The sequence below is a fragment of the Callospermophilus lateralis genome, chromosome X, assembly GCF_048772815.1.
Source record: "Callospermophilus lateralis isolate mCalLat2 chromosome X, mCalLat2.hap1, whole genome shotgun sequence".
NCBI classification, from domain to species: Eukaryota; Metazoa; Chordata; class Mammalia; order Rodentia; family Sciuridae; genus Callospermophilus; species Callospermophilus lateralis.
Genome location: NC_135325.1, coordinates 83,820,817 through 83,843,977, shown reverse-complemented (window position 1 = coordinate 83,843,977; position 23,161 = coordinate 83,820,817). Strand labels below are relative to the sequence as shown.

Genomic DNA, 23,161 nt, shown 5'->3' with positions numbered 1-23,161 from the left:
AGAAATAATCACCAAAATTTTGCCAAATTTGGCAAAAAATTTTAAGCTACATATCCAAGAAGCTTGACAAACTCAAAATACAACCAACTCTAAAAGATCTATACCTAGACATATTAAAATCAAAGTGTCAAAAGACAAAGAATTTTCAAAGCTGCAACAGATAAGCAATACATCATGTTTAAAGGATGTTAAATAAGATAAGCAGTCAATTTTTCATCAGAAGCCTCAAGAGGCCACAATGTATAGATGACAAAAACAGATAATTCATCATTAAGAGATCTGTCTTTAAGGAAATTCTAAAGAAATTTTTTCAGGAAGAAATGAAGAAGCACTACACATTAACTTGAATCCCCAAGAAAAAATAGAGTACCATTAATAGAAACTATATATGTAAATATAAGAGATAATATAGGTTCACTTTTGTTTTATCCAAATTTAAAGACAATTAGATAGCACAATAATTATAAAGTTGAGTAGGAACTAAAAATCAATGGCTAAGTCCCCCAAAACCAAAGGCCAAATGTTCTCTCTGATATGCAGATGCTAACACACAATAAGTGGGGGTTGGGAGAGGGAGGGAACAACGGAAATTCATTGTATTAGACAGAGGGGAATGAAGGGAGAGAAGATGGTAAACTGTAGAATGAACTGGACATAACTTTCCTATGTTCATATGTGAATACACACTATCAGTGCAATTCTACATCACGTACAACTACAAGAATGGGAAACTATACTTCATGAGTGTATAATATGTCAAAATACACTCTGCTTTCATGTATATATAAAAAAACAAGTAAAAGTTTTTAAAAATAAAATAAATCAATGGTTAAACTCTAATGAAAAGTCATATATTGGATTAATGGATATAAAGTATGTGTGTCAAAGAGACAATTCATATTCAAAAACAGATTGAACGTAAAAAATGTAAGATATATCATGCACATAGTAATCAAAAAAGGGTAGAAATATTGACATTTTTAAAACCAAAATTTAAGACAAAAGTTTTACTAGAACCAAAGATGGACACTTTGTAAGGATACAAATGACAATCTATTAAATACATATAACAAGTATAAACATTTATCAACATAAATATATGAACCAGGACTTGGGCTGTGGCTAAGTGGCAGAGCACTTGCCTAGCACATATAAGACACTGGGTTCTATCCTTAGCACCACATACAAAAATAAGCATATAAAATAAAGGCATGCTGTCCATCTATAACTACAATTTTTTTTTAAAATATATGAACCAAAAAAAAGGATTGAAAGGTAAAATAGATAATTAAATAACAATAGCTAGATGTTTCAAAGTCTATTTATAGTAATGCATAGAACAACTTGAGAGAAGATCAACAAGGCAGTACAGCTTTGCATATAAAGCCAACTCAAACTATATTTTAACTACAGAACACTCCATTAGGCAACAGCAAATGCATATGCTTTTCAAGTGCACATAGAACATTCTCCAATATAGGCCATATGTTATGTCACAAAACAAATTCTAATAAATTTAAAGGAACAGAAATTATAGAAAATATTTTCTCTGATCAGGATGGAATGAAGTTACATATATATCAAAGGGTAAAAATTTGCAAGTATGTTTGATAAATAATCAAACAAGGATATTTGCCCTCACTACTTCTATTCATATTATGCTGAAGTTACTAGCTTTAACAATTACATAAGAAAATTCATAAAAGGTATTCAGATTAGAAAGGAAAAAATAACATTATTTCCATTTGAAGATGACATTTTTAAGTAGAAAATTGTAGGTAATCCACTAAAAAACTATTAGAATTAAGTGTTTCATCAAGTTTGCAAGATACAATATCAACACATAAAATCCAGTGATATCTCTATACACTAGCAATGCAAAATATAAAAAATGTCAGGAAACCATTCCACCTATAAGTAAGAAGAATGTAATAGAAATGAATTTTACAAAATAAGTATAATATTGCACACTTAAAACTATATAACTATTGGGCTGGTGTCGTGGCTCAATGATAGAGTACTTGCGTAGCCCATGTGAGGCACTGCATTGATTCTCAGCTCCACATACAAATAAGTAAATAAAATAAAGGTATTTTGTCCACCAAAACTAAACTTTTTAAAAAACTAAATAACTATTGATAGAAATTAAGATGACTTAAATAAGTGGAAAGAAATTTTGTATGTATGAATCAGAATATTTGATATTAAGAATGTGTCATACTCTGAAAATTGATATACAGATTCAAGGCAGTATCTGTCAAAATGATAGCTTGATTTTTGGTAGAAATTGACAAGCTAAACTTAAAATTCATATAGAATTTCAAGAGACCTAAAATAGCAAACATAATATTGAAAAACAAGAGTGTAGGAGTAATAACTTTTCCCATTATCAAAAACTAAAACTACCATTATGAAAACAGTGTAGTACTGGCATGAGGATAGATATACAGGTCAATGACATAGAAGGTCCAGAAATAAACTCAAACATATACACTCAATTGATTATAGACAAGGGTAACAAGGATATTTAAGAAAGAGTAGTTTTTTTCAACAAATGGTGCTGGCACAACTGAATATCCACGTTCAAAAGAATGAATTTGGACACCTACCTCATACCATATATTTAAAACATCAACTTAAAATATATATATAATTTCAATGTCAGAACTAAAGTTGTAAACATTTTAATGGAAAACATTGGAGTAAATCTTCATGATCTTGAATTAAGTAATGGTTTCTTAGTAGGATACCAAATGCATAAGAAACCAAAGAAAAATAGATGAATCGTACATCGTCAAAAATCAAAATCTCAATGCTTCAAAGGATAACATTAATAAAGTTCAAAGATAACCCTTCTCTTTTCATGAGAACCACCCCTCTTTCCCCTTGTTTTGTTCTAATTTCCACATATGAGAGAATATTTGACCCTTGACTTTCTGTGTCTGGCTTATTTCACTTAGCATGACATTCTCCAGTTCCATCCACTTACCAACCCCACTATTATTTAGGAATATATGGCACTAATAAATCATTTTATGAAAACTGAAAAGGAAACTCATAGAATGGAATCAAATGTTCATGAAATATATGTCTGATAAAGAACATGTTTGCAAAATATAGAGAGAATTCTTATAATTCAGTAGTAAAAAAATAACATCAATATTATGATGGGCCATGAATCCAAATAGATCTTTCTCCAGTAAGTACATGAACAGATACTCAACACCATTAGTTAGCATGGAAATGCAAAAACAAAGGAAAAATAAAATAAAAATATCCCAGAACCACTAGTTTGGCTATAATCAGAAAGACTGTTATTATATTGGTGAGATTGTGGGAGAAACTAGAATCCTCATATGTTAGGTAGGAATGGAAATTGGTAAGCCAGTTTAGAAAAGACTTTGGTAATTCCTCAAATGGTTAAACATAGAATTACCGCATGATTCAACAATTCTATTCCCAGGTGTATACCCAAATATAGCCAAACATGGGTCCATACAAAAAATTTATGCAAGAATGTTCATAGAACATTAGTCATAATAGCAAGAAGTGGATGAAATCCAGATGTTAATAAACTACTAAATGGATAAACAATATGTGATGCATACATACAACAGAATATTATTTAGCCCTAAACAAATGATGTACTGATAGATACTATAACAACAATGAATCTTAAAAACATTATGCTGTGAAATAAGCCAAATAGAAAAGACTATATATGATTCAATTTACTTGAAATGTCACCAAAAGGAAAAATCACAAAGACAAAAAATAGATAAGTGATTTCTAGAGGGTAGTAGGAGGAAGGTGGATGAATATGGGGAATGAGTGATAATATATTTGTTTTTGAGATAATGAAAATATTCTGAAATTAGTGCAGAAAGTACTGATGATTACACAACACTAGGAATAATAATAAAAGCTACTGAATTGTACATATTAAAAGGGCAAATTTTCTGGTATTGTGCATTCTATGTTAATTTTTAAAATTCTTTTTTTCAAGTAAAGAGATTAGAAATTAATCTTAGAGTATACAGAGATGAATGATGTCTTTAAGAAATGAAATTTACAAAGAGATATAGCTGAGATATAATATATGTTCATGGAACACAACCAACATTACTATTTTGGGGGTGGGTACTGGGGATTGAATTCATGGGCACTTAACCACTGAACCACATCCCCAGCCATTTTCTGTACTTTATTTAGGAGACAGGGTCTCACTGAATTGCTTAGAGCCTTGTTAAATTGCTGAGATTGGCTTTGAACTCACAATCCTCCTGCCTCACACTCCTGAGCCACTGGGATTACAGGCATGCACTACTGCGCGCAGCCCAACATTACTATTATAGAAAAACCATACCTAGATTCTTGGCCTAAGCACATGTTCTGTTCTCCTGAGGTGGTTAATCAGAAATAAAAGGCATAGTGTTGATAGAGTTAGTAATATTACATAATCTCTAAATTTCAGTTTGGAAACACAGACAGCATCAAACTATGGAAAAACCTATAGTTAATGTTTATCCTGTTGGTTTCCCAAATTATTGCTCTTCTAACAAACATTACACAAATTTCATTTAGAGTCCTAAAATAATCTTTTCTGTATTATTGACTAGGGAAGTAACTAGTATATCTGGTAAATATCAGAAATTATCACTGTGGCAAATCAATACAGATCATTGAAAGATACTTTCTAAACATCATAGGTCCTTCTTCCTTTTCTGATTGAAGAAGCAGTTTCATCTTGTATAGAATACAGTCAAAAACTCCTAATATTCAGGTTTCTATTCATTGTTTTGGAGAAATATTCTAAGTCTTTTTTCCTGTCATGCAATTTTCAATTATTGGCTCAGCTAAACTGGCACACTCTTTTACAAATCCTGGTGTTTAATTTCTTACCTTGCTAGTAGGGTTACACTTCTGCAGTTTCATTTCCATGTGCCAGGACCACTTCTGACCCAAGAAATCCTCTTTTGCTAAGAATTAGTTTCCTCTCAAATATCACAACATCAGAAACCTAATGAGAATTTTCATCATTTTCCCTGACAACCAAAAAATGAGACTTTGAGCTTTTCAGATTTTCTCTTTTACTTTCAATAAATTAGGAAACAACTAATTATTTTTATCAGGGATACTTTCTCGTTTTGCTTCATCAGGTATTATGGCTCCCTTTTATATAATAATATTAACAAAGAACATTTTAAACCCTGAAGGTAATAAAATAAAAATGTGTCAATCTTATTCTTTTACTGACATTTCAATATTCTAGCATAACATAGTTGACACATTTTTTAATTTCTATGACTTACTTCAAAACACTGTGACTTTTATATTCTTTCTGACAATTCCAGAGCATTAAACATAAAGAAAAAAGAAAGCTTTACACATGATTTAGATTCAAATCATTCTTATAGTTCAGGATGTTAGATGAGAAAATATGATCAACCAACCAAATGCTGAAAGATTACTAGGGAAAGAAAAAGATTAGAATGGAGAAATAAGGAGAATGTAGACCCAGAGGAGTTAAAAAAAAAAGGAAAAAAAAAGGTATTCTTATTGCCATGTTAAAACCCAGAGAGAATTTCTTAGAAAGAAAAATCATATGATAAGAAATGGTATTGGTTTCCCACACAATGGAAACAAAATGTTTTCAATTACATCCACTCCTAAAATGCAGTGCCTCATTCTGTTTATAGATAAATACCCTGATAATCCATGGCAGTTTTTCATTCTGTTTTTGTCAGTAAATCTTGCAGATTACAGTTTTTATTTAAAGAAGCATTTATTTTAGCAATGTGAATATACATATCCAGACAAGCTTTCTCATTTTGTTTGTATTGCTTTGTCTGCATTTCTTTTCCTTCCTTCTATTGCTTAAATCTTGCTTTTGTTACAATTTTTTTAAAATTTTTATTTTTTAGTTTTAGTTGGACACAATACCTTTATTTTGTTTTTTATTAATTGATTTTTATGTGGTGCTGAGGATTGAACCCAGGGCCTTGCACATGCTAGGTGAGCACTCTACCACTGAGCTACAACCCCAGCCCCTGTTACAGTTTTTTGAATCAACATATATTCAGAAAAGTACATGATCTTTAGTGTACAGATAGATGGACAGATAAATGGTTAACTATAGATAGATATCAATGCATGTAGTGGCCATATAGAAGATAATACTAAATATTACTAGCATTCCAGAGGGCTCTATTATTCCCCTTTTCAGTGAGAATCTCCCTAACGTAACTCTGAACTTTATTGGCAAATAGTCATCTGTTTTGAATGTCATATAATCATACAAGATGTACTCTTTCGCATCTTGATTATTTTGCTCTATAATATATGCCTATGAGATTTATCTACAATGTTCTTAAGCACTTAGTCTTTTCTGTTGCTGTGTAGTATTCCTTTAGATCAACAGACTACAATTTATTTTGTAGTGTTTTTTTTTTTTTTGTGTGTGTGTGTGTGTGTGTGTGTGTGGTGCTGGGATTGAACCCAGGGCCTTGTGCATGCCAGGCAAGCACTCTACCAACTGAGCTATATCCCCAGCTCCTACAATTTACTTTTTCTTTTTGGAACTAGAGAATGAACTCAGGAGTGCTTAACCACTGAGCAACATCACCAGCACTTTTTGTAATTTATTGAGAGACAGAGTCTCACTGAGTTGTTTAGGGTCTTGCTAAGTTGCTAAGACTGGCTTTGAACTTGTGATCTTCCTGCCTCAGCTTCCCAAGTTGCTGGGATTACAGGCATGTGCCACCACTCCCATCCTACAATTTATTTTTCATTATTTGTTGAAGCAGTTTTTAGGTATTATGAATAAAGATATTATGGGAGTTTCTGCTCCTGAATTTTGGTGCACGTATTGTCTTATTTCTCTTGGCTAGGAGTAAAACTTGATTCAGGTCATGAGATATATGCATACGACTTTCATTCAAAAATTTTGTAAGTTTTTCCATAGTACTTATGCAAATTTACATTCCTAACAATTTCTGAGAGTTTTAGCTGTTTAATTTTTCTCCTATACTTGGTGTTTTCAGTCTCACAAATTTTGTTTATTCTAGTGTGTGGGTAATGGTTTATTATGATTTAATTTGCATTTTCTGAGTAACTTAACATTAAACACCTTTTCATAGGTTTATTGGCTATGGGAATCCTGCTTTGAAAAGTATCTTTTCAAATCTTTGATCATTTTTTAAAATGAAGTTTTCTTTACTTTTTAATTAATATGAAGAATCTTATTTTCATTATAAATTAAGTTTTAAAAGTTTTCTATTTTTTAAAATATTTTTTAGTTGTAGTTGGACACAATACCCTAATTTTATTTATTTATTTTTATGTGTGCTGAGGATTGAACCCAGTGCCTTACAAAACGCTCTACTGCTGAGCCACAACCCCAACCCCAGTTTTCTATCTTTATAATTTTTGATCCATATTTTATTCTTAAATGTTTTTGCTTGATTTCCAAACATTTAGGTATTTTCTAGTTTAATTATACTGCATTAAGAAAGATACTTATGATTACATATCTTTGAAAATCATGATTATTTTGCATATGGACCCTCAGAAGTTCAATTTTGGTAAACACTCATGTGCATTTGAAAAAAGGAGTATATTGCATAGTTGTTTGGTGTAATATGCATCAATCAGTTTAATTTGATATTTGTTTGCTGAGATATTTCATATACTTTTTAAATTTTTTTAAAATTCTTTTCTTTTCAGATTTTCAGAGAATTATAGAAAATATAATTGTAGTTTTAAAGAAGAATGAAAGCATAAAATTTGCCAGGAAATGGATGGGACTGAAAACTATCATGCTAAGTGAAATAAGTTAATACCCCCAAAAACAAAGATTGAATGTTCTCTCTGATATGAGGAAGCTAACTCCCAATAAAGGAGGATGGGAAGAATAGATTAGACAAAGGAGAATGGAGGAAAGGGAAGGCAGAAGTAAAAGGAAAGAAGTGTAATGAGTCTGACACACTCTCCTCTGTACATATATGAACACACCACAGTGCATCTCACCCATCCACAAGACTGAGGCCCTAATTTGAATAATTTATACTCCATGTTTGTATAATCTATCAAAATGAATTCTACTGTCATATGTAAAAAATAAATTTAAATAGTAGAATTGTAGTTTTTATTTTATCAAGGTTTGTTTTCTGCATGTTCAGGTACATTATTAGGTAAATTAATATTTAAGATTGTTTGTTTCTTTTTTATTCCTGCTAGATTGACTTCTTTTTTTTTCATCATTATGAAATATACCTTTATTCTTAATAGTAATATACATCTTCCCTTTTAGTTGACTTGATCTAATATTAGTATAACTATAACAGCTTTCTTTTGCGTAGTATATATATATATTTTGGATCTTTACCTTGAATGGTTCAGTCTTTTATTTTGTGTCTTTTGTAATCAGTGTTAGTTTTTCAAAATCAAATTTGATAATATTATTAATTTGGAGTAGTTAGTCCACTTACCTTGACTATATTTACTAGTATATTTGGGTTTAAATCAACCATCCACTTTTCATATCTGTCAATATTTCTATCTTTCTTCTTTCTTTTTGATTAAGTGAACATTCTTATTTTTGGTTTTATTATTTATTTATCTTTTTACCTTAGTTCTTTATCTAATATTTTTCTGTGACTACCCTAGAGATTATAGGATACACTCATTTCCACATATTTATTGGTGCATTATAATAATACACAATGAATCTGTTGTTACATATTCATACATGAACACAAAATAATAATATAATTTGGTCAATATCATTCCCAAGTATTTGCCCTTTCTATCTCCTCTTTTGGAGAATATTTTCACTGAGTAAAGAACTCTAGGTTGTTATTTCTTTTACTAGAGATGTAATTTAATAGACTTAACAACTAGCTCTTAAATAATTCTTTCTTATATTAAAAATGGTATGTCTTTAAATTAACAGAAAAATTCAGCAATACTCAGAGATTTAAGGAATCTTTCTCATAAATGGAAGGCATATTGCTATTTTTTTTCAGTGGCTATTATGAAGTTTGTTCTTATATTTAGCTGAATTCATTCTTCCTGTAGCTTCTTATGGCTCCTCCTGTATCTACTTTGTGTGACCTTTTAGAATGAATTTAATCCCTCCTCAACATGACAGCTCTTAAAATATTTAAAGATAGCTATCATGTACCTACTCCTTCCTCTTTCAATCTCTTCAGACTGGACAGATTTAGTCCCCTCATGGATTCTTTATATATTTGACCAAATACATTTAATCTAAGTACTTTATTGTATACTTGCTACATTTGGCTGCCTTCAGCACACAGATACTGACTGTGTCAACTGATGTCAGGCAAACTGCAACAGTAATCTATATAAGACCATTCTCCAAACAGAATTTAACTGACTTAGAATTTGGTGATAGATTTTGAATAAATGTAGTTACGTGTTCTGAACATGACTATATTTCTTACACGTCTTTGAAATTTGTTTAGGAAAGAAAAAAACAAGAAATGTGTGAAGGAAGTAACAAGGAAAGGAGGGAGTAAAGAAAGATAAAAGGAATATAAGCAAATATGTTTAGATCATGTTCAATTTAGTTTCCATTTATCGACAAAAGAAACCCTTAAGTTTCCAGTGTTGCATAATTTTGTTCATTTTAACTGAATAAATTTTCAGTCAGGAAGCTATTATTTGAGAGAAAATTTTAAGTTTATTAAGTGAGCATGTGCAATTGTATCAGATAAAAAGTATAAATCCAATAAAGTGAACCAGAAAATGTAATTTTGTGCATCTTTTCAGTTACATTCTATAAGTCTTGATGGCAGGAATGATTAGCTTTCTTTCATTCAGAACTTACATTCTGAATAAAGCCTCATGAAGTGAACTGGGAACAAAATATTAAACTTTTGAAAAATCCATTTTATTTATAAACTTCCATGGATACAGGCATATTAGCATAATGAAAATATCATTATTACATTCTTACAAGGCAGAGTATTCAAAGTTAAAACCCAGGTAAACTCTCTCAGTATAAACTAAGCGTAGGAATATAATCATACAATATGACAAACAAAAATACTGGATGTGAAATTAAAACTATGTTTAAATTTAGTTGGACATTGTTCTTGAAACCTCTCAATGAGTTCCAAGAGCATGTAATAATTACAAAGGAAGTTATTTATATTACTGCTTTTATGCTCTCCAACTTCTTCTAAAATACTTAATAAATGGCCTTTGTCTGTTTCTTCTTAGTAATGTGTTAGCTTTCATATATTAAGAGAATGTCTCTGGACCACGATCAGAATGCCTTTTTGCTGATGAAGGGCTACTTTCTGCTGATGAAAGGCTTTTGCCCTTACTTTAGCAGAATCCTGCTATTCTATGAGTTTTTTTCAGGGAGGTTATTCTTAACATTGCAAACAGTTTTGTGTTTTGGGCCATTGAAATAATTCTTGTTTTTCTGGGAAGTATGCAATAATGGCCTACTGGATTTTTCAGAGATGAGAGATGAAGACAGGGATGGGTTTACTAAAACAAAAGATCACTGTTCTGGTAATATAAAAGACCAAGACAAGACATTGACTTTAAACTATTGGTTCACCAACTTGACAAACTTTTTACAATTCCAAGACTGTTTGCTGCCTCTGGACATGATAGAGTAGCTAACATCAGATTGAAGATGCCTACAAAAGCTAGGTAAAAATTAAATATAATAAGTGAAAGTACCAGAGATATCAAGGAAACCATAACTGAAAGAGGCCCAGATTCTGGATAGAAAGGAAAGGAATGACTATATGGTGACTATATGACTTCACATTCATCTCTGCTTTTATCCATGAAGCATTCATCTACTAACAATAGAGAAAATAAATGTAAAAAGAAGTATTGGTCTAGGACTCCCAGAAGTCTCACTGTAATGAGATAGAAGTTGGAGTTTGGGGCTGCCAATATGAAACGAACCTAAAGAGCCATAAACCAAGAGAGAAGCAAGCAGAAATTCTGCACTGAATTTCCCCTTCTGTTTGACAACTCCTAAGCTGCCTGTATGCAAGGTCAATATCATTTTCTTGGTTATAATACTTCACCAGTTTTCCCAACTGGCTATAAACTAATATCCATACTCTCTAAAATGCTACATATAACCTCTACTGTTTGATCTATCATATCTTCCCATTTGTCGCAGAAAAAAAATACCATGTCCTCCCATGAGTTAAGCACTTATGAAAATTTCTCTTTTTAAACCTCACTCATTTTGGATGTGACTAGAACCCTCTCACAAATGAAATATAGCAAAGGTTATGAGATATCACTTCCATGACTGTGTTACATTACATGGAAAAGGTAAAGGAATTTTGAAGATATAATTAGGGTCTCCAACCTTGAGTTAATCAAAAGAAAGATTATCCTGGGTAGGCTGACTTGACCAGACAAGCCCATTAAAAATGGGCTTAGGCCTTCCCTGCAGTGAAAGACTTGAAACTTTTGAGATTCCTTATATTTGGTGCTGGATCTTCAAACTAACGTGAATTTTATAGCCACTAGTGAATCAGTTCTGCAACCTGAATGGACTTTGAAGAAGCTCCTAAAAGCCACACAAGAATGCATCCCAGCCAACAACTTGATCATAATTTTGCAAGATCACTAAGAAAAATCTTAGATAGATCATAGCTCTGCAGAAAATGTGAGATAATAAATTTGTATCTTTTAAGCAGCTTTGTTTGTGTTATTTGTTATACTACAATGAAAACTCCTATACCACTTGTCCCAATCCCCATATGCCAGCTATTGAGAACCATTAATAATGCTCTGACACTGATTTGTCATTTTACTGTTACATATTTATGAACACTGTTCCTTTTGTATTAAAAGCTCTTTCCTAGTTTTTTTCCCTAAAAAATTCCACACGTGCTTCATTATCCAGCACAATTTTTTTTATCTTCTATTTAGACTTCATGATACATTCAAGCTGATTTGACAGCCTTTCTGCCACCACTACAGCTAATTTTTAAACTTTTGCACCTATGACATTATATTACACTTAGTTGTTTGTATGCCTTACTTATTAGTTCCATGATACCAAGGGTTATAATTAATTTTTGCATTACCAACCTGACCTAACTAAATACCATGGTAGAATAGAGATTTAATATATGTTTGTTACATGCATGTGTTTATATTTTATTATTAAATTATTTCTTCTTGATTATTTATATCAAGCTTTTTCTCAAATACAGTACCATATTGATATGCTATTTGTTGTAAGTGTATTCTTTTGACATTTGGGAGTAGAAGAATGGGATTAATAGACATAGAAAAATAACTTCTATTCCTCTGTGATTTTATTATTAATCATATCCACCCCCAACCTTTGACTTTCCTTCTAAAAAACTCTTTATCCTCATTTCCATGTTTCCTAGCTGTTCTGATTCTATTCTGGCATTTTAAAAGTTATGAAATTTCTAATAATAAAAGGTAGCTAATCAAATTTTGTTCTTTTCCCATTCCTTCCTTTTCATAATCTTCAAGTTCTTAATAATTTTTCAGTGAAAAGATATCTTTTTTGCCATCATCTTTAACTGACAGGGCATTCAAGCTAAGTGACTTCAAAGAAGTTGACTTAAAAGCAATTTATTTCAAAATATATCATTCACAAAAAGGAAAATCTCCTACAATTGTATATTTCCTTTTTCCACCGCTGTTTCATTGAGTAAGTTAGGAAAAAGATAGAAGGTCAGAAAAGGTGAGTCCCTGAAGTGTCATTTATTCTCTTTAGAATCCAATTGAGAACCACAGATTAAATATTTTTTAAGTGCTCAGTTAGGCTAGTATGATCTATACGATTTTGCCTATTATTGAATTTATTATTACTATGTTTCTTGGGGGAAGCATAAAGATCTTGATTTACTCACTGGGGGGCTTGTCATAGGATATGGGAATGGAATTGAAATGTATAAAATCCTAGTATGGCACATAAATCATTCTCTGGATTCATTAACCACTCCCAAACTATTATAGCTTGCTGTAAACTCAACTTTTTTTACATCATCATGCCAGTGTTGAGTCTGAAGTGATGCTCTTAAAGTATGCATGAAGACCAGCAGGACTTATTCTTCTATTTATCCAAAATATATTAATTTAATATATGTTGTTTGAAGGTACCACAGAGCTATCAAGGTTACCATAAATCAAAAGGTCAAGATTCTGGGTGGAAAGGAATCACAATAAGATAAAGTATCCACTCACCTACAACTCAACTCTCTCTACCTTTTCCAGCTTCTAATCATCACAATTATACATTTAGATGGAATTTTTTTAAGCTTCCATGTATGAGAGAGAAATGCCATATTTATCTTTCTATATCTGACTTATTTCACTCGGCATAATGCCTTCCCATATGTGTATGTGTATGTGTGTGTGTATAATTATCACAGTATACCTCATAAACATGCACAATTAAAATAATAAAAAATTATAGAAAAAAATCAACAGAAAAATAATACACATATTCATGAGTTATGTTAATGCATGAATTCAATTATATAACTTAAATGATAATTTAAGTTATGTTTTATGTTTTGGTCATTAGTATATAAAAGGATTGATAAAGTTCATCCCTGTTATTAGGTTGAAACATATTTATGAATTTGAAATAGCACTTCCTAGTAAAAGTGATAAATTGAACACACTTTTGTCCTACTCTTTTCTCCAAAACCCTTAAAATTGACACAACTGAATTAAGTATGCACAAGGAAAATGGGAAAGCAGATAATAGAAATGAAGAAATGCTGACAAAATTTTGGAAGCTGGAAAAATAAATTAGTAACTATCTCATCATGCTGAAAATTGTGAAAACCCAAGCTTGTGAGTCAGGAACTCAATAAGAAATAAGCTTATTTTCCTCCATGCAACTCCTGTAAAGCACAGGCATTCAAGACATCATGTACCTCTAAAGAGAGGGTTTAGAGAGGAACTGAAAACAAGACTGGTGCAAAGCCTCAGAAAAAAATTGTTTTAGACTCCCCATCCTCTCAATCTTTAGCCAGATATTCCAGATAGGGAGAATTGTGGGGAATCTAGTGAGACATCACATCTGAAAAATAAGAGGAATTCACTGATTACATATATGATTACTGTTGGTGAGAACAGAGTTGTCCACTATCATAATTTGATATCCGGACAAAACAGGAAGAAGTAATAAATTTGAGAAAGAATATAAATTCTATTTATGAAAAACTAAGTTAATAACCAAGAAGATGTGTGTCAATGCCAAAGAAATCTTAAGAGACATCAGTGGGCTTCAGGGACATTCAGCAAGACAAAGAAGAATGAGAATGCAACTCTCGCAATACACACAAGATAACCAAGTCTTTCTATTTGCTTCTTTTAGAAAATGTGCTCCAAGAGTAATAAGTATCTGTAATGAGGAAGAAAGGTTCAACAGAGGCAGAATTCTATACCATAACTCAAATTCCTGGCAATGAGGAATTTGAAAAAATAAAAGCAGGAGAGTAAACAGAGATATCAGAAAAGCAAGGTAAAGAGACTGGTTGTGATACCCTCCTGATGCTTGTCTAATTTAACTTTTTGAATGAAATCTTCTCCAAACATTGACAAAGTTCTCCTTTAAAATTCAGGAGTGTTCCTATAACATTTTATTAATACATTTAGTGCAGCTCTGTGACATTGTATTTAACTGTCTTAACAGCTTTACCAGTAGTTCTCAACTACCAAGCAATTATACTTGGTCCCCACCCCTATGATTTTTATTTAATTTAGAAAGGACTGAGTTTTTATTTCTTTTCAAATCTCCCTATGTGATTTTAAAGTAAAATCAGAGCTGACTTGCAACAGGAAACTATTAGTTCCCAGGAGGTAAATCCTCTCTTATTTTTCTCTTTACCCTAGAAACTAGCACATCTAGGAAGCAATACTTTTAGATGTAATTCATTTCAGACGAGTTCTGAAAGTGATATACCTGATGCTAAATGCACAGAGGTAAATATTTCTACATCAATATTCTAATGTACTATACAGACTTTTAACCATCCACTAAAATACATGTAGGAGAGATTGTGAGGTTCACTTCTTGTCAGAATATCTAAAAATATTCCATTATCATGTTTTAAGATTACATAATTATATATATATATATATATATATATATATAACACACTGATTTATATTATATTTTATAGAATAGTTATAATAATAATACTGTTGTACAATAGATTGTGTATGTCATGCTAAGAGTTGATATGATTATATGATAAGATTACAGGTACTTTTCTTGTTTTCAGATACTTTCAGTTTTTAATATGATTTAAGTACTAATATAACAAAAAATCCACAAAAAGGGAAGTAATCCTTAGGATGCTAAGAGGTAAATTTAGTAGAAAATTCTTATCTAGTCCTCTCTCTTGCTGCTTCTTTCTAGAACTTCTCAATGACTTTTTAATTATTGTCTCCTTCCTCCTCTTATTTTCCTCTGTTCTTGTCAAAGCAGTGATGATGGGCAAGGCATGGGTGCCTTCTAAAGCTATTTAGAAAGCCCAGATGCCTTACAGTAAGGGGGGGTCTCCACCTGCTCCTTGGTGGAATTATTGGGAAGCTTTTAAAAATATTGATTATATTATCTGGGAATAAGGCCTGGGCATCAATGTTTTTTGAATTTTCCAGGACCTCCTCAGGTGCAGCCAAAGCTAAGACCCATGACTTAGACCAGAGCCATTTTTTGCCCTTTAAACATGTATGTTCCTGGGGCTAGGGTCATGGATCAATGGTGAAGCACTTGCCTGGCAAGTGTGAGGCACTGAGTTCAATCCTCAGCACCACATAAAAATTAATAAATAAAATAGAGTTTTAAAAAAGTATGTTCCTGGAGCCCAACTCAAGACCTATGGATTAGAACTTTTGGCTTGGGCTCTTGGAATCTTTAGATTTAACAAGTTCCCCAGTACTGTTAGCTGCTCAATGAAGTTCAAGTGTTCTGGATTTGGATGAGTTCTCAGGGCTTATTCAGCCTTAACAATATATGTGTGAGCTGAGTTTGGGGGTTCAAATAAACAGTCCTCTCAGGTGAGAGTGAAAGACTTCACAAAGGGAGAATACAGCACCAACATTATTTGAGAAGGGCTCTAACAGGGTATTTCTAGAGCTCACTAAACCAAGAAAAAACTGAAACCTTCCCTTCTCCACCAAGGGTAAGCTCCACCCAGCTAGGCAGTCACCTATATCAAAGGAGAGAAAATACAGGATTTCCCTACCTTTTTATCTGCAGCCTAAGGATATGACATGGCACAGAGTCCATTAACTTTTAAAATCCAGATCACATTTCAATACGAAAACACATCCATTATGAACATTCATGATTAAAAAAAAAGAAACTACAAAAGCCTTTGTATAAAAAAAGTTCTTATTATGATAACTGCATGATCATTGTTAGGATTACTAAAGTTGAAATTCATTTCTTAATTAATAAACACCTTCATTTTGAGAATATGAGATCATGGCTTCTTGGCTATGAGAAATGCTGTTTCCTCATCCTTGTCTGGTCATACTTGCATACACTAGCTAATTCTCTGGATTCCTTTTAGTAGCACCACTAATTCCCTAGTAGGAGTACCGATGTGGAGGCAGGGAAAGGAGATTGATATGGAAAGATAAAGGAATAAACAAAAGGTCATCTCATGAAAATAGAAGGGAGAACAATACAATAGAGGCAGGAAATCCATAATTAGGGAGGAGAGGAAGGAAAGGGAAAGAATTGGGGAATAAAATGGACCAAATTATGCTATATGCAGGTATAAATAAGAAACAATAAATACCACTATTATGTATAATTGTAATGCACCAATTAAGATAAATAAGTAGAAGAAAAACAATTAGAGTAGAAGAAAGGGACCTGCGGAGGGAGGAGTAGAGAAATGGCAGAAATACTGGGAACTGAAATAGAGCAAATTATGTTATGTGCATGTATGAATATGTCACAATGAACCCAATTATTATGATTATAATGCACCAATAAAAACAAAGTATACATTTAAAATACCTAAATCGAGAGAACTTCCTTCCCATTGAGCTCAACAAATATATGTTGACTGAACAAATAAATAAAGGAATTGATTCATTTTCTTCTCATGCTTACTCACCAGGTCTTGTCCTTTGCCTACATTCAGTAAAAGTAATAACTGTATAGGTTATTTTAATATTTTATACTATTTAATGTAGGTTAAGTATTTTAACAATGCACATTTAAATTCCTAGGGAAATTGTGAATAGATGTTTTTCATAACATTTTAAGGTAAATAATATGATTTCTCTCTCTATATATATATATACATCTAAAAACCTGGTGGTTAGGTCATATAAGGTATCATATCACTAATGATCAGCACCATCATAATACTTATCTTGAGGCAACTGGGCTATGGATATAAGCAAACAACAAAAGATAAAAATCCAGATTTTCAAAGCTGATAGACTAGAAGCAAGTATTTTCACATTTACTGGAAGATTTACGACAAGATTCTTTAAATCAGCCCTTGTCAGTTAGTATTTCCTGTCAGAATCACCAAGAGTTGCTCAGAAAAAAAAAATTATATATATATTTATTGCTGAACCCTACTCCCAGGTTTTGACTCAATCAGTCTGGGATAGGGCATTTCTAATAAGTTGTCAAGTGATGCTGATGCTGCTAGTCCGGGGACCACACTTTGAGAAGCTCAGCTCTAAACCAAACTGGCCCCATGCTCAGCAGCATCATGTGACCTTCAAGCAAGCTGTGTCATCCATATGGTTTCCTTCAAAAACATGAGGTCCAGTCCCAAGTATCACTGTCTAATAGATAAATCATGCAAGCATCATGTGTGATTTAAAACTACCTAGTAAGGCTGGGGTTGTAGCTCAGTGACAAAGTGTATGCTTGGCATATATGAAGCCCTGGGTTTAGTCTCCAGTAATGCAAAATAATCATTAACTAATAAAATTGTTGAACAATCACATTTAAAAAAGTAAAAAAGGAAACTGGTTAATTTTATTGTAATTGTATGTTTAATTTATCTCATATATGCTGAATATTATTTCAACATGTGTGCAACATAAATATTAATGATATATGTTGCAATCATTGTGTTGTACTAAGGCTTTAAAAGAAATTGTATATTTTGCACTTATAGGACAGGTCAAATAGGACTAGCTGCATATCAAGTGCTCAATAGACCCATGTGGCTTTTGACTATTGCAGCTTTGGAGGCTATACCTTTTATCTCTTTCCTTGAAAAAAATTATTTTAAACATGATATTTTCATTTATTGGGGGTTTCAATAAAAATATTTAAAAATAGGCAAACACAATAGTGGAAAGCATTACTTTTCAATGAAGTTAAGGTGGACAAAAACAATAATTACTTTTCTTCCATTTCATTATAAATAGCATTCAATTATTAAAATTCAATTTACATGTAACTTCTTCTATAGATTTTTATTTTGTAAAGTAATATTACTGTTAGGTAGTAGTTAATAATGAGCAGCAGAATACATAGCATAGTCACAGGAATACTTTCAGTTACTGGCAAGACAGATAACTAAATAACTTGTAGCAGATAACCTGTGCAAAAACACACCAGTACACACACCATGAAAGTAAGAAAATAGAAACAAAAGGAGCTAATTGGGGAAATATATCAAAAAACAAAGATTAATGGGACTCACTCTTGCCAGGGTCCATTATGGTCAGGGTAAATCTAGGAGTTATGGCCATAGGAGTCTCCATATATCTTAGAAGGAATATTACTTTAGTAGTGCAGGCACACTAAGGTAACTTCTGACAGGCCACTGAGCCCAGCCCCGTCATTAACATAGGATTGACTTGTAGCTAAAGCCCTCCTGAATGGGATGGCCACCATGACAATTCTGAAGAAGAACAACTAAGGTCAAAATCTCTACCACTTGACATAAAGGAGGAGTTGTACACCTGACTGGCAAAGAGTGCAGAGGTGGTCCCCAGTTTCAAAACAAGCATCAAACAGTAATAAATTGGAAGTAGCATTGTTTCCTTTGTTGTTCTATGCTTAGTAATGAAGTTGATCCCACTCTATCATAAGAGTCGTCTTTGGGCTGGGGATGTGGCTCAAGCAGTAGCACGTTCACCTGGCATGCGTGCGGCCCGGGTTCGATCCTCAGCACCACATACAAACAAAGATGTTGTGTCTGCCGAAAACTAAAAAATAAATTTTGAAATTTAAAAAAAAAAAAGAGTCGTCTTTGCTTTAGCCTTGCTCTACTTTTGCTCTACTTTCACTTATAATAAAGTTCTCATGCATGGCTTTTGGATTTAAAATTTTCTTTCATTGAAACACAAGAACCAAGTTTTGGGGCTTCAGCTCCCCATTCTCCTGTGATGATGCTATATAGCAAATAATCACTTTTTATTCTAAATAATAGTAACATCTGAAGTGCTAAAATAGTAGATAGTATAGAACTAAAGGGGTTCCTTCAACTAAAATACTAAAATTTATGTTATGTCATAAGAGGACACTTTCTTTTTTCTATAATAATTTCAGTATTACTTTTGTAGTTGATGTTCATTTTTTAAAATTGAGGAAATACAGATGAGCAAAAAGACTATAAAATCACCTGTTATCTTATACCATTGAGGGCAAGGGATATAGCTCAGTTGGTAGAGTTCTTGCCTTGCATGCACAAGGCAATGGGTTCAATCCCTAGCACCACACACACACAAAAAAAATCCTTATACCATTGAGTCCCTTCTATATGTTCATCCAGATAAAAAATTTGCCTAAAACTAGATAGTGTTTTGGAAAGCAATCATGGTATACATTTTGTATACATTATATATATATATATATATATATATATATATATATATATATATACACACACACACACACACACACATTATATATATACATTATTGCTTTTCTCAATAAGCAATATAGAATAAATAGCTTTCACATGTACTTATATGTCATTCTATAAGATCAATTATAAATGATTGTGCAGTATTACATGGGTCTGCCACAATGTACCTAGTCCTCTTTTATTGGACACAGCATTTTTTTTCTTAGAAGCAACATTGGGATGCATATGAAGCAAAAAATTAAATCAGAAATTAGGTAACTCGCCATTCCCATTCGAACTTTCTGATTAACCCTTTCTAATCAACCTTATTCCTGTCCTAAATTATGACTTCAATGTTTTCAAACTTTAGAGTGTATAGGAAACACTTGTTCATTTTTGTTTGTAATGAATATCCATGAGCCCTAATTTCAGAGAGTGATTAAGCAGGATCTGTATGGGGCCTAGGGATCTATCTGCACTTCTAACCAGCTCCCCAGGTGATTCTATTGCAGTCCCTATTTTGAGAACCACTTCTCTGGTCTTCGTGTCCCATTTTAAAATAAATCCAATTGTATTTTTCATTTATCTGCACACACTGCTCAAGGAAATAAATAAATGCAGAAAATTTATCACTCTAAACCAAATTTCTACTCTCAGAAGCCAAAAAATATATTTTTAAAGTCCCTATAGTTCTTATTATAACAAACTTAATATTCTAGTACATAATTTTTTTCTAATACATTTTTAAAGAAGAAACATGGTTAGTGTTTTGCATGTTGCGAATTGAAGACTCGACTTTGCAGCTGGTAAAAAAGACTAACTTCCTGCAGAGATTGATGGGATTTGCACAGTACTGAATCACCTTTCTAGCCATCCTCAGATACTTCGAGGTTAGCTGAGCTGCCCTCACCAAACAGTGTCCATTACCTTTAATGGAGTTTGTAGGATGATGCCTGAAAGAGCTAAGCATGTTTGGTGAGAATCTCTTACTGTTGCTTTAAAATTCCATCCACAAATCAACCACACTTAATCAGCCTCTCTCCAGTGGCAGTTGACAGGAAACAGACAATCCAGAGATACAGGCTGCCCAGAGCAAACAAAACAGAACATATCCCTTCCAGTTGGTTCAGGGGTCTGAAGTGATATGCCACAAAAAAAACTGATATTCTAAAACTTTGATGAAACCTTATGAAATATTCCACAGTGGCAGTACAACATTCCTACTCCCACTTCTGAAGAGAGACAAAGGATACTTGAACACTGTGTTTCTGCTTTGAAAATCAAAGGCAACTACCAGACCTTATTATCTTTCAAGAATTATTTTAAAGCCTTAGAAAACTCTGTCTCTTGTGATGGATGGCTTTCAGCCTGAATGCAAACAAAATAAACTATTTTTAATGATATATCAATACGCTGTGAATCTTGCCACAAAAAGGAAAAAGGCCACACACAGTCCTGTATTGCATAGTCTCTGTGTTGCTTGATCAGATTAACTCTACCTCATAGTGATTTTTCTCTTGTTCTGAATCTCACTGTCCTTGGTAGATACAGTCTTACTCTCATTCTCCTGCCTTGCTTCTATAGGGCATCAGAACTATTTTATGGTTCCTGCAAGAGTGTATTTTTTACAATCCTTGGTGGAAAGAATTGTCTGCTACTTCTTTCTATCTCCACCAACACAGGCATACAGTACTTGGATAAAGTGCTATTAAATTGTACCACAATGTACACACACATGCCCCTGCTATGTGTGTTCCTTCTATTTTGTTTTTGTTTTTACAATAAAATTACTTTGCTTGGTGGTAAATAATAGGACCTTAATCTGGACCAGGTGACTGAGAACTTATTTGGGATAAATTAAGGTCATCAGCCCAGGATGTATGGGTTTATCATGCTTTACCATATTTGCTAATAGACACAAACATAAAAAATAATTATTTTTCTACCTCTGAAAGGAAAGTACCCCTAAAATGAAACATGGGCAATATTGGAAAGTTACAAAGCAATACAGTATCCATATCTAACCCTCATTATCATATTGATTTGCCTGCAGCATTCTTCATAAATATTTTCATAAATTAAAATTTATATTACTCTACATGGAAGAGAAAGGGATTATCTTTTGAAATTAGAATTATGGCCTGAAGGCAGACAGAGATGTATAGTGTTAGTATAACAAGCACTGGACTGTAATTCAAGTTAGAAAGGGCTCCTCTATTCCCAGGTGAAGAGGTAACTTTGAGCAACTCATATTTCCTCCACGGTCTTCAGTTTTCTCATCTGGGACATGAAGAGGGTTGGAGCAGATTCATTAATTGAATGTATATTTAATGCCTACCCAACTCTCTTCTAGTGCTAGGAATACAGTAACAAATAAGAAAAATCTGTCCTCCTGTGGCTTTCATTCTAGTAAGGGAAAAAGAAAATATATTTATAAATTATTTGAAACTGATCATTTTGGATATAGATAAGTACTCTGAAGAAAACTGAAGACAGTTAAGGGGACATAAAGTAGAAGACAGGATGGAAGGAGAATTAAGAAATAAGGAAGTAAAGAAGGCCTCTCCAGTGAGATGATATTTGAGCAAAAGTCTAATATGAAGGAAATATCTATGTAAACAGTTGGAGGGAGAATATTTCAAGCACAGAGAATAGCAAATGCAGAAGTTGAGGCAGAAACAAATAAAATTTATCTTTTCAAATAACAGGAAGAAGTTTGATATGTATAGAATGGAGAAAGTCAGAAGGAGAATAGCAGGAGATTGTATAGGAACTTGTAAAACATGCTGAGAGGTTTGCATTTTATTCTATACATCATATGAAGTCTTTAGAGAGTTCTTATCTGGGAATGAAATGATCTGATTTACATTTGAGGATGACAATGTTTTGTTGGAAGAACAAATGTGAAGAGATGAGTAGGAAGGCCTATTGTGGTAATGAAGAGAGAAAAGAACTGAACAGATTTGAAATATGCTTAAGAAACAATATCTTTTACTTTTTTTTTTTTTTTTGGTGGTACTGGGGATTGAACCCAGGGCCTTGTGCATGCTAGGCAAGCACTCTACCAACTGAGCTATATACCCAGCCCCACCCCCAAATGTGGCATATATACACAATGAAATATTACTCAGCAATAAAAAAGGATAAAATCATGGCATTGCAGGTAAATGAATGGAGTTAGAGAAGATAATGCTAAATGAAGTTAGTCAATTCCAAAAAGCCAAATGCTGAATGTTTTCTCTGATATAAGGAAACTGATTCATAGTGGGGAAGGGAGGGGGAGCATGGAAGGAATAGACAGACTAGAT

At 32.6% G+C, this 23,161-nt stretch overlaps 1 non-coding gene across 1 annotated transcript; it reads right to left on the bottom strand.

Moving 5' to 3' along the window:
- Positions 1 to 22,863: 22,863 nt before the first annotated feature.
- Trnaa-agc (transfer RNA alanine (anticodon AGC)) lies at positions 22,864 to 22,945 on the bottom strand. The gene has a single exon. It is a non-coding gene; the product is annotated as a tRNA-Ala (tRNA).
- Positions 22,946 to 23,161: the final 216 nt, after the last annotated feature.